Below are 10,223 nucleotides of genomic sequence, written 5' to 3'. Positions count from 1 at the left end.
AGGCCTGTTTCAAACCTTGAGGAAACAGAAGCTACCTGTGGAACTCAGTGAACGGGATGGAATTATTGGGAAATGCAGCTGCGAGGAAGAGAAATGAGCCTGATGACACAACAAGAGCTCTGCGTAGGAGTGTTAAATTAGTTGGAAATGTTGAGAGCTCTAGACAAGTTGTTGAAAGAGGATGTCCACAGAATCTGGCAAAGCTGTATGAAAAAAAAGTTCAGAATACCTTTTATTATTATTATTGCTATTTTTGTGTTCTGGAAAGGAAAAAAAGTCAAACTCAGTGACCGGGTTGGTGAACTATAGAATACTCTTAAAGAAATGAAGCTTTGTTTCTTTCAAAATGCTTAATTTCATAGCAGCCAGCCTGCTGGTGTGAGCAGATAGGGCCATTTACCGTTTCCAGATGAAGGTGCCAGGAGCTGCCTTACGTACGTGCATTGTCTTCCTCTTTGGCTCCACAAGGCATTTTTTTTTTCCATCAATGGAGACTTTTCACTGTCTGAATGATCACAAAATCCAAATAAAGGAGGCCCAAAGTATGAGATGGAACAGTAGCTGTATAAGGTGTCACTGTTGCCAATCCTTACATATTTTAAAGCATTACAGGGAAGCGTTACAAGCCTAATCTTCCAGAAATTTGCCTTGGATTAGGTACAGATTGAGATCTTAAATTTGAGCGATGCGTTAATTCAATCGTAACTCAAACAGGTACACGATGCAGGACTGCACCCTCAATCTACAAAACCAGACATCTCACTTCTGCTCAAATTTCTACGTATTTGTGCCAGGAAATATACTCTTCTCTTTTGATTGTTAACATTTTTCTTCACATCGAGACAAAGTGTTATTTTTATAAGCAAGGCATTGTTATAAACATTTTAGAGATGGATCACTTGATCCTCCCAAGTCTATGAGGCAGATACTAGCAGCTGCGTTTTGCTGAGGAGCAGTGAGGTTAAGCAGCTCACCAGAGCATACACAGTGAGCAAAAGCCAGAGGTGGGACTCCAAACACCATGGCCTAGCCTCAGAGTCTGCGCTCCTAAGCACCATGCATACTGCCAATGTTTATCACCTCTAGCTTTGAGATGCATTGCCATGGTGCTCTTCATATCAGTATCTGTTATTGCTTTTAATGAATTCTGTAATTGCACAGGAGTTATATGCAAATTAAATAAGTCTATAATAAGTCTAAGGAGAAGGAGCAAGCACAAAAGAACATTGCTTGTATTGTTGAAAACTATGCACCATTTATTTTCTTGTGGAGATTATAGGATGGAAGTTAAAAGGAGGAAGATTTCAGCTCAACATGAAGGAATAAATAAAATTTACCTTGTTAATATTTATACATTTATTTTATTAATAGTGTCTGTTCTGCAAAAATACAATGACTCACTTGAGGAGTAAATAAACCCTCCCTCACTGAGGTGTCTAAGCAGAGGCTTGAAAACAACAGGTCAAGGAATGCTGTTGAGGGGATCCTGAATTTGGTTGTAAGTTGGGCTCAGTGACCTCAAAGATTCATACGATATAGTTTTCACTGATCCATGCATCCTCACTGGGGAGCCAGAAGGTATCCATCATTCATCATCATGGTCCAAACCTGCCAGATTTGATATGGTCTCTGTAACATTTTGTCATTCAGGGTTTTCTGGGATACCAGAATGAAGACAAAAAAGCAAGTACTCCACAAACTGCAAAAAGGTTAAGGCAAATTAAGCCTCTGACATTTCGTACTCTTTTGAGCACAACAAACTAGACAGACTTCAACAATATCTTAGATTTATGAGACATAGCAAAACTCTTGCGCAACTCCAACTTCATATTGCAACTCTGTTAGCAATAGCTAATATAAAAATATAGTAATAGCTAGGCATCTAGACACTTTAGTGACCCAAGGCTCTACTTCTGGAATTCTTCATCTAGGTTCTGGGTCTTTTTAACTTTCTGAACTTTTGGCAAATTATCGTCTGCATATGCATTCTTGTTTTTGCCCCCATTAGACTCTCAAAGAAGAGACTCAGAAAAGTTTTGGAATCACTATAGCATGTTAGATTTTTACCAAGATTTGATGCCAGGTTCAATATTTCCATGGTAGAAGGAGCTGTTCCTGTTACTAGAAACTTTATCTAGAAAGAGAAAAACTTAAGACAAGTGTTTCAAGTCAGTCACGCTTGTGGTGTGGTAGGGCAAGTTCAAGCCCTGCTTTATCAAGTCATTGGGGAAGTGTAGCAAGATGACCAACCGGATCAGGAAAATGTGTGGACGTTGGGCCAGAAACATGAGCGAATTTAGAAAGGCCGGGGTAATTGGGCCAAAGGCACACATTCCTCTCTTCAGTTGAAATATTTCTGCAAAGAAACACTGAGATTCCAACACTCAGTTGAAAAAAACCTTGGAAAAGAAGGATTTAAAAGAGAAGTCCTGAGTTTCCAGTAGCGGATTTTGACCAGGTCTTATTTAAATACTAGGGTTACTTTTTAATTGCTATCATTCCCTGATTGCTCACAGATGTAACATTTTCTATTTGCTGAGCAATAAAGAGGCGCCACTTTTTTTGAGGAGCAACCTTCTTCATGCTATGATCAAGATCAAACATAAAGGTTCGTTTATTTTCTTAATTTTCTTTTTGTAGTAATTGTCAAATTTTTGTTACTCATAGGTTTGGAAACTATTCCTTCTTCCTCTATTTCGTTACCTCTGAAAAAATTTTGGCTTGCTAGCTTTATAGTAGCAATGAGTCTAGCTACATTTAAGGATCTAATTTTATGTCCATGGTGTCACAGCATAGATAATTTTTCAGAACCTGCTTTGAAAACCAGAAACATCATAGACTCCTTGGGATTCTATAAAATGACCAAATTTTGCCTAAGTGCTAATTTTACTCTGTAATGGACTATAATGGCTACCATTGTCCATAAGCCTAGAAGAGACCTCTGGGGAGATATTCACTGGTAATTAGAGGTAGCTTTTAAAATCCAACATGTATTTCATTTAACTCTCTTATAATTTTATAGACTTCCATGGAGTGCCTGAATTAAGATGACTAGATGGCATTTATGAAAGGATCTGAGATTGTCATGCCTCCAAAAGAAATAATGTACTGAAATTTCTGGGCATAAAACTCACCCATTTTACAACATATAGGCAACAATAATCAAATAGAATGGCAGTGTTCAGACCTTAAGCTCCCTATGGCCACATGACTGTAACTGGATACTAGTGTCAATAAAAATGACCTAAAAGCTAAATGCCTTTGCAAAGACAACCACAAGTAGCCTGGTTCACATTTCTCTCCAGTTCCCTGGTGCCAACTTGTCCTAACATACGCTCCTTTCTTTGCCAGCTTGCCTCTAAAGTCCCAGCATCCCTCGAGGTTGAGGTTACATGTTTTCCCACAATGACAAAGTCAACTATAAATAATGCTCTCTCCTTGCTATAATTTAAACCTAAGAAAAGTTTGACTAGCCACGGGAATGAGAAATTTGAATAGAATTGGTTTTCTTTCTAAATTTTCTTTACAAAATTGGTATTTCAACTGGGTTAGTATTCACCCATGTCATCAGTACAACATTTTCATTATTGCTAAAAGAGAAGAGATTTGTATTTGAAGTGAGGGGGTGGAAGTCTTGGAAAGCTAGTGGTAATGCCACTCTGATGCACCATCTGGAGTCTAACTTTTTTCCTCTTTGACCATGCATACAGCACTCTACAATGTTTTTCTCAATTCCTCACTCTCTTCCTTTTCCTCTATTTTCTCTTCTCTCTATTGTCCTCCACTGCCCCAACAGAGTGAAGTTTGAAGAGAAGAGGAATACATTCAATTCTTCAGGTCCCTGGTTTTATCTTTCATAATAAACCTTGGACAGGAGCTCTCCTCAAAGGGCACGGATCACAGAGAAGCTTCTAGAATTTTTGGTCTCTGAAGTACATTCATGAATATGTTCATGTATTCATGCTTTCAAATTCTTATTGAGTACCCCACTAGTTCCTGGGGATAGATGAGGATACATGCTACTTTCCCTAAGGAACTCATTGCCTAACATCACTTCCATAGAATGAAAACCAGAACTTAAAATAAAGAACAAACCAACAGATAACAACAAAAAAATAGAATTGGAATGGTTTCTTATTTCCTCTCCTTTCAGATATCAAACCTCACCATGTTGCTATCTAGTACCTTGAAGTCTGGAGGAGGTTGAATGGGTTGATAGCTATATAGATGGCTTAATAAATATTGACTGTTGACTGAGGTTCAAGGTCCTTGGCACATAGCCCTGGGTCTTCCAAAGATGGAGCCTGAGCTTGCAAAGAAATGATATAGGAAATTTGAATTTTCTGATGGCAAAGTATATACGTAATATATTTTATGTATATAGTCATGTGTCACTTAACAAAGGGGGTGTGTTCTGAGAAATGTGTTGTTAGGCAATTTTATCATTGTGCAAACATCATAGGCTGTACGTACACAAAACTAGATGGGATAGCCTAATGCACGCCTAGGCTATATGACACTAACTTTATGGGACCACTGTCATATATGTCGTCTGTCATTAACCAAAACAGTTATGTGGTGCATGACTATACACACATATATACATACATATACATATATACACACACAACACTCTTTATATACACACATATATATGCATATATATTCACATAACTTCTAATACTGTATAGTTTATAGAACCAATTCAACTCAATTTTTCAGGAGTTTTAGATGACATTGTCTAAGAAGACAGTGTTAATGTCACAGGTGGGACTAGAATCTGGTCCCTGGATATATGAAGCAATGTTTTTACTTCTAGATGTTTCACTTTTACCCTTTTAGATATATTTTCTCCTTTCTTCATTATTGAACATAATTGAGATAATTTAATAATTATTATTCTTCTAATTTGGCCTCAGAAAGTCAGCCACTGATTTTCTCAAAGGCACACAGACAATGTAGGATCAGAATTTCTCATGGTGGAAGAAGAGGAAAACTATTTGTCATATTATTTGTCTTAAAGAGAGGAGACAGTGGCTGGAAGATCTTCACATTTTCACAAGTCTAAATAAAGCTAGTCTTTGCTGTCTCAAAAGGATTCACTGTAGAATGTAAGCAGAAAGAAGCATCTGTCATACTGAAATACGGGAATTGCTGGCATCATGTAGACTTTTTCCAGCCAGCTACACAAGCTAAGAAGAGAAAATTATATAGATCTACTGAACTGTATCCATAAAGAAGTCATTTTAATGTCAGCAAGATTTGAGATCCCAAGTCATCAGTGTTGCAGTTGGTAAAAGAGCACTAAAGCATAGTCTGAAATCACACACACTTATCCCAAATTCCACAGAAGAATTAAATAAAAAGGTGAAAACCCATCAAGTTGTTTATGCAGACCTAATCCTGAGGTATGCAAATTTATTGACATACAGGCCAAAGCAATGGGTTCTGATTGTCTTCCTGAGTTTCAGTCACCAGACAGTGTCCTGTCCAGGTATTAGGGCCCCTGCTCTTTCCCTGAATTCCTAGCCAGGTCAGTCTCTCTGTTTCTCTTGTTCACCCTAATGTGAGAGGTCAAAGTTATCATGTTCCCATGTGAAACTAATGCTGATATAAGTGGTTCAGTTAAAAAGAGAAAGGCTCAAACATGTTTACTCTGCCTATCGCCCACCTCTGTGGTTTAAAAGAATCTGTCTCTCCCAGCACCCCTTGTTTCCTGAGCAACCATTTTTTAATCACGTGGCTGGTTCCCCTACTCCATGTCCTCAGCTTCTCCCACCACAATTGATTGGATCAGTGATGGCAACCTGATCCACAGGCTGAACAACTTGGAGAAACAAACACACCAACAATTGGCTTAGCTAATTAAATTTCCATTTTGGAAAACTGAATGGAAATCAAAGAAAGAAATATTAATTTTAAAACAGAAAAGCTACAATAACATGGATAGACCTTGAGGGTATTATGCTAATGGAAATCTCAGACCAAGAAAGACAATTACAATATGACTTCACTCATAGGTAAAAGATAAACAGATACTGAGAACAGATTGGTGGTTAACAGAGGAACAAGGGGCAGGGGAGGGCAAAAAGAGTAAAGGGGCACATATGTATGGTGATGGATGGCAACTAGACTTTTGGTAGTGAACACAATGTAGTCTACACAGAAATCGAAATATAATGATGTACACCTGAAATTTATATAATGTTATAAACCAATATGACCTCAATTAAAAAAAAGAAAAGCTATAATACTCCAGAAAAGTGGAGAGCAGCTGACCAGAGTGACAGTCTTTAAGCTCCTCTTTATAGGCATTTAGAGCCTCTTTCAATTCAGAAATACCCTCTGTCTCTAACATTGAACCGATACATTTTTTAGATTTCATCCATTTTTCACTCTATGAGTGTCCTTCAGTAAACTTTCCCTTACAGTAAATTTTCCTTTTCCCTTTGTAGCCTGAATCGTTCTCTCTACCTTCCAAACCCTAGAGCCTTGATTGAGAAAATGACAACAAAAGAAAACTCACAAAATTCACCTCCTTATCCTATGACTAAACTCTGACTCTGAGAGTCAGCCCTACAGCTCTTGAATTTATGCTGTGCTCAGATCATAGCCCTTAGAACTCCCCAGAGAGACCTCCATGTCCCCTTGTCAGCCTCTTGCTGATTCTCACCATTTGCTCTTTACCCTGGCATTACAGATTATGGGGTAAGCCAGCCTTTCTCGTATCCTCTAATATGAGCCTGACATCCTGTTGGTTTTCATGATGTGCTTGATCAGAATCTTTGACATGCTTGATAGGACGGCCAGCCCTATAACTGTTTTTACTTTAGCTTTGATCCTTTGCTGCTTTACCATGAACAAAGCTAATTTTCCAGTATAATTTCAGACATCAAGGACAGAACTAGTTAAAAATTGTGTTTTTTTGTAGACTTCATCCCAGAAAATTTTGAGTCCATAAACCTGAAATCTACATTTTATCTAGCTCTCAGGTGGTGCTGATACAAGTGATTCTTAAACCGACTTTGAGAAACACAGCTCTGGAGAACTGGATCCCAAATCCAGTAGGAAACCAATGGACTTAAAATGATCTCTTTTGGAGTCACACCCATGGATGTTCTGATTCAATTACTCTGAAGAAGAGGATGGAATCATGCTAATTGACGTAAAAAACTGAATGGAATAGCAAAACATATCCTCTTTGGACTGTTAATACCAGGTGGAATTTCTTCTGGTTTATCTCAGAGTGTGGGCTATTTGCATAAGAATCATTTGCTCTGCTTGTTGTATCTGAACTTTCACCTTTTTATATACATAGTGGTCATAATTTCTGACAAAATGTGGAGAATCTGCTCATTTGAAAAGCTCCTCATGTGAGACGTATGTGTTCTTGCCTTTCCCTTCTTCTAATCACTGATCATCATCAAGCATGAGCATTATAGTATTTTACAGATTGCTCACAAATTTGAAAATGGATTGCTTGGCCATGTCAAAACCATTAGAACTGAATTAAGCTTTCTCATTTTACGAGGTAAAATTCATGAAGTATCCACCTGGATCCTCAGAAAAGTTTCCATTTAAATGCTCTTCTCGACATAAATAATGTGTAAGTAGCCCTGTCTGGTCTGGAAGGATACTATACTATTGCACAAGAGTCTCTTGGAAGTGTATAAATTTACTGTGTCACTGTGGCTCCCTCTTCTTCTGCCTGGCCTTTGGGCAGAGCTCCTGGTGTTCACACCTGGTGTGTTGGTGAACAGAGCCCGAAAATGTCACTTGGCAGGAGTGGGAGTGGAGTACTTCCTTAGAGAAGATTACACTTGGGCAAATATTGCCAGTTTTTCTTTTAAAACTATTTTAGGGCTAAACCAACAGCACAAATTGTCTATCAGGTTTTCGCAAATTACAAACGATCTCACCTTCCAAAGAAGATAGAATTCAGATGCCACTAATTTTCTACTGTATGAATCACCCCCAAGTAAAATTTTTTGTGTGTTCCTCTCTTCAAGAAGCTCAAAAACCTGCCCAAAATTAACAGAAGGAAAGAAATAATAAAGATTAGAACAGCAAAAATGAAATAGAGAACAAAAAAGCAATAGAAAAAAAAATCAATGGGACTAAGAGTTGTTTTTTTAAAAAGATAATGTCAACAAACCCTGAGTTAGACTGATCAAGAAAAAAAGAGAGAAGACTCAGATAGATACAATCAGCATTGAAAGAGGAGACATTATAACTGATGCCACAGAAATAAAAAAAGATCATGAGACTATTATGAACAATTGTACACAAACAAATTGGGCAGCCTAGAAGAAATGGATGAATTCCTAGAAGCATACATTCTACCAAGACTGGCTGAAGAAGAAATAGAAAGCCTGAACAGACCAATAACAAATATGAGATTGAGTAATGGAAAACCTGTCAACAAAGAAAAACTCAGGCCAGAGGGCTTCACAGATGACTTATGCTAAACATTTAAAAAAGAATTAATATCAATGCTTTTTAAATGTTTCCAAAAAATAGAAGAGAGAACACTTCCAAACTCATTTTATCAGGCCAGCATCTCCCCAATACCAAAGCTAGACAAAGATACCATAAGAAAAGAAAACTACAGGCTAATATCCTTGATGAACATAGATGCAAAAATCCTCAACAAAATATTAGCAAACTTAATTCAACAGCACGTTAAAGGCTCACACATGTGACCAAGTGGTATTTATCCCTGGAAAGCAAGGATGGTTCAACACAGGCAAATCAATACTGTAAATGTGATACAACCGTATTAACAGAATGAAGAATAAAAATTGTATGATCATTTTAATAGATGCAGAAAAAGCATTTCACAAAATACAACATCTGTTCATGAAAAAATCTCTCAATAAAGAAGGATATCTTGCCATTCGTGACAGCATGGATGAACCCGGAGGACATTATGCTAAGTGAAATAAGCCAGACACAACAGGATAAAAACTGCATGATACCAGTTATAGGAGGAATCTAAAACAGCCAAACTGATGGTAACAGAGAGTACAATGGTGGTTGTCAGGGGCTGGGGTGGGGGGAATGGGGAGGTGTTATTCAAAGAGTACTAAGTTTCAGTTATGCAATATGAAAAACTCCTAGAGATCTCCTGTACAACATAGTACCCATAGTTAATAACACTGTATTATATTCTTAGAAACTTGCCAAGAGGGTAGATCTTATGTTATGTGTTCCTATTACACACACAAAAAATGTAGGAAGAAACTTTTGGAGGTGATGGATATGTTAATGGCATAGAATGTAGTGATGATTTCATGGGTGTATACTTATCTTCAAACTCATCACATTGTATATATTAAATATGTGCAGCTTTTTGTAAGTCAATCATACCTCAATAAAGTGGTTTAACAAATAAAATGTGGAAAACATAAAAGAAATCAGTCTTTAACTCTGAAAATCCTTACTAATCAATTGTTATGAGTTTGTTATTAATTAACACTCATCTGTATGGTTTGAAAAAACATGATTTTGTTATGCTATACTGTAAGAATAAAACTTTTTATAAAAATTTTTTCTTGCGGCCGGCCCTGTGGCCAAGTGGGTAAGTTCGTGCTTTCCGCTTTGGCAGCCCAGGACCTTGCTGGTTTGGATCCTGGGTGTGGACCTACTACCACTCATCAAGCTGTGCTGAGGTGGTGTCCCACATAGAGGAGCTAGAAGGACCTACAACTAGAATATACAATATGTACTGGGGGGCTTTGGGGAGAAGAAAAAGAAAGAAGACGACTGACAGCAGATGTTAGCTCAGGGCCACTCTTTAAAAAGAGAAAACTTTTTTCTTGGTCACAGTAATTTTTTCCTCCATGATTATGAAAAATATAACAGAAAGGTGAAGGCTAAGGAAAGAGTAAAGAGATATTTGAGGAAGGGGAGCAAGACAAAGAACTGTGTGTACCATACCATTTTTATTTAGGGTAAATATTCTCATTGTAAGTATGTATTTCATAGTCTTTTTTCCTCAGTTTTCACCAGAGTTCCTATCATGGAGCGAACTGTCTTTATTTATAAAACTAACATGAGATCATAGATACGTGGTCATGGAGTGGAAAGAGATAGAATACCTGGGAGTGAGTGGGATCAGTAGTGAGAGAAGAGAGGGGAGGAGACCAGCATGGATCACAGAGGGAGGGCACAGAGTACCATGGTAGGTGACTAGAACCCAAGAAGAAATGTTATTCAGTGAG

The 10,223-nt window shown here is 37.7% G+C and overlaps 1 long non-coding RNA gene across 1 annotated transcript; it reads left to right on the top strand.

Moving 5' to 3' along the window:
- Positions 1 to 2,359: 2,359 nt before the first annotated feature.
- On the top strand, positions 2,360 to 9,416 carry LOC139077934 (uncharacterized). Its single transcript, XR_011530610.1, has 2 exons — positions 2,360 to 2,608; positions 6,986 to 9,416. It is a non-coding gene; the product is annotated as an uncharacterized lncRNA (long non-coding RNA).
- Positions 9,417 to 10,223: the final 807 nt, after the last annotated feature.

This window comes from Equus przewalskii, chromosome 20 (genome assembly GCF_037783145.1).
Source record: "Equus przewalskii isolate Varuska chromosome 20, EquPr2, whole genome shotgun sequence".
Lineage (NCBI taxonomy): Eukaryota > Metazoa > Chordata > Mammalia > Perissodactyla > Equidae > Equus > Equus przewalskii.
This window is presented reverse-complemented; position numbering and strand designations above follow the sequence as displayed.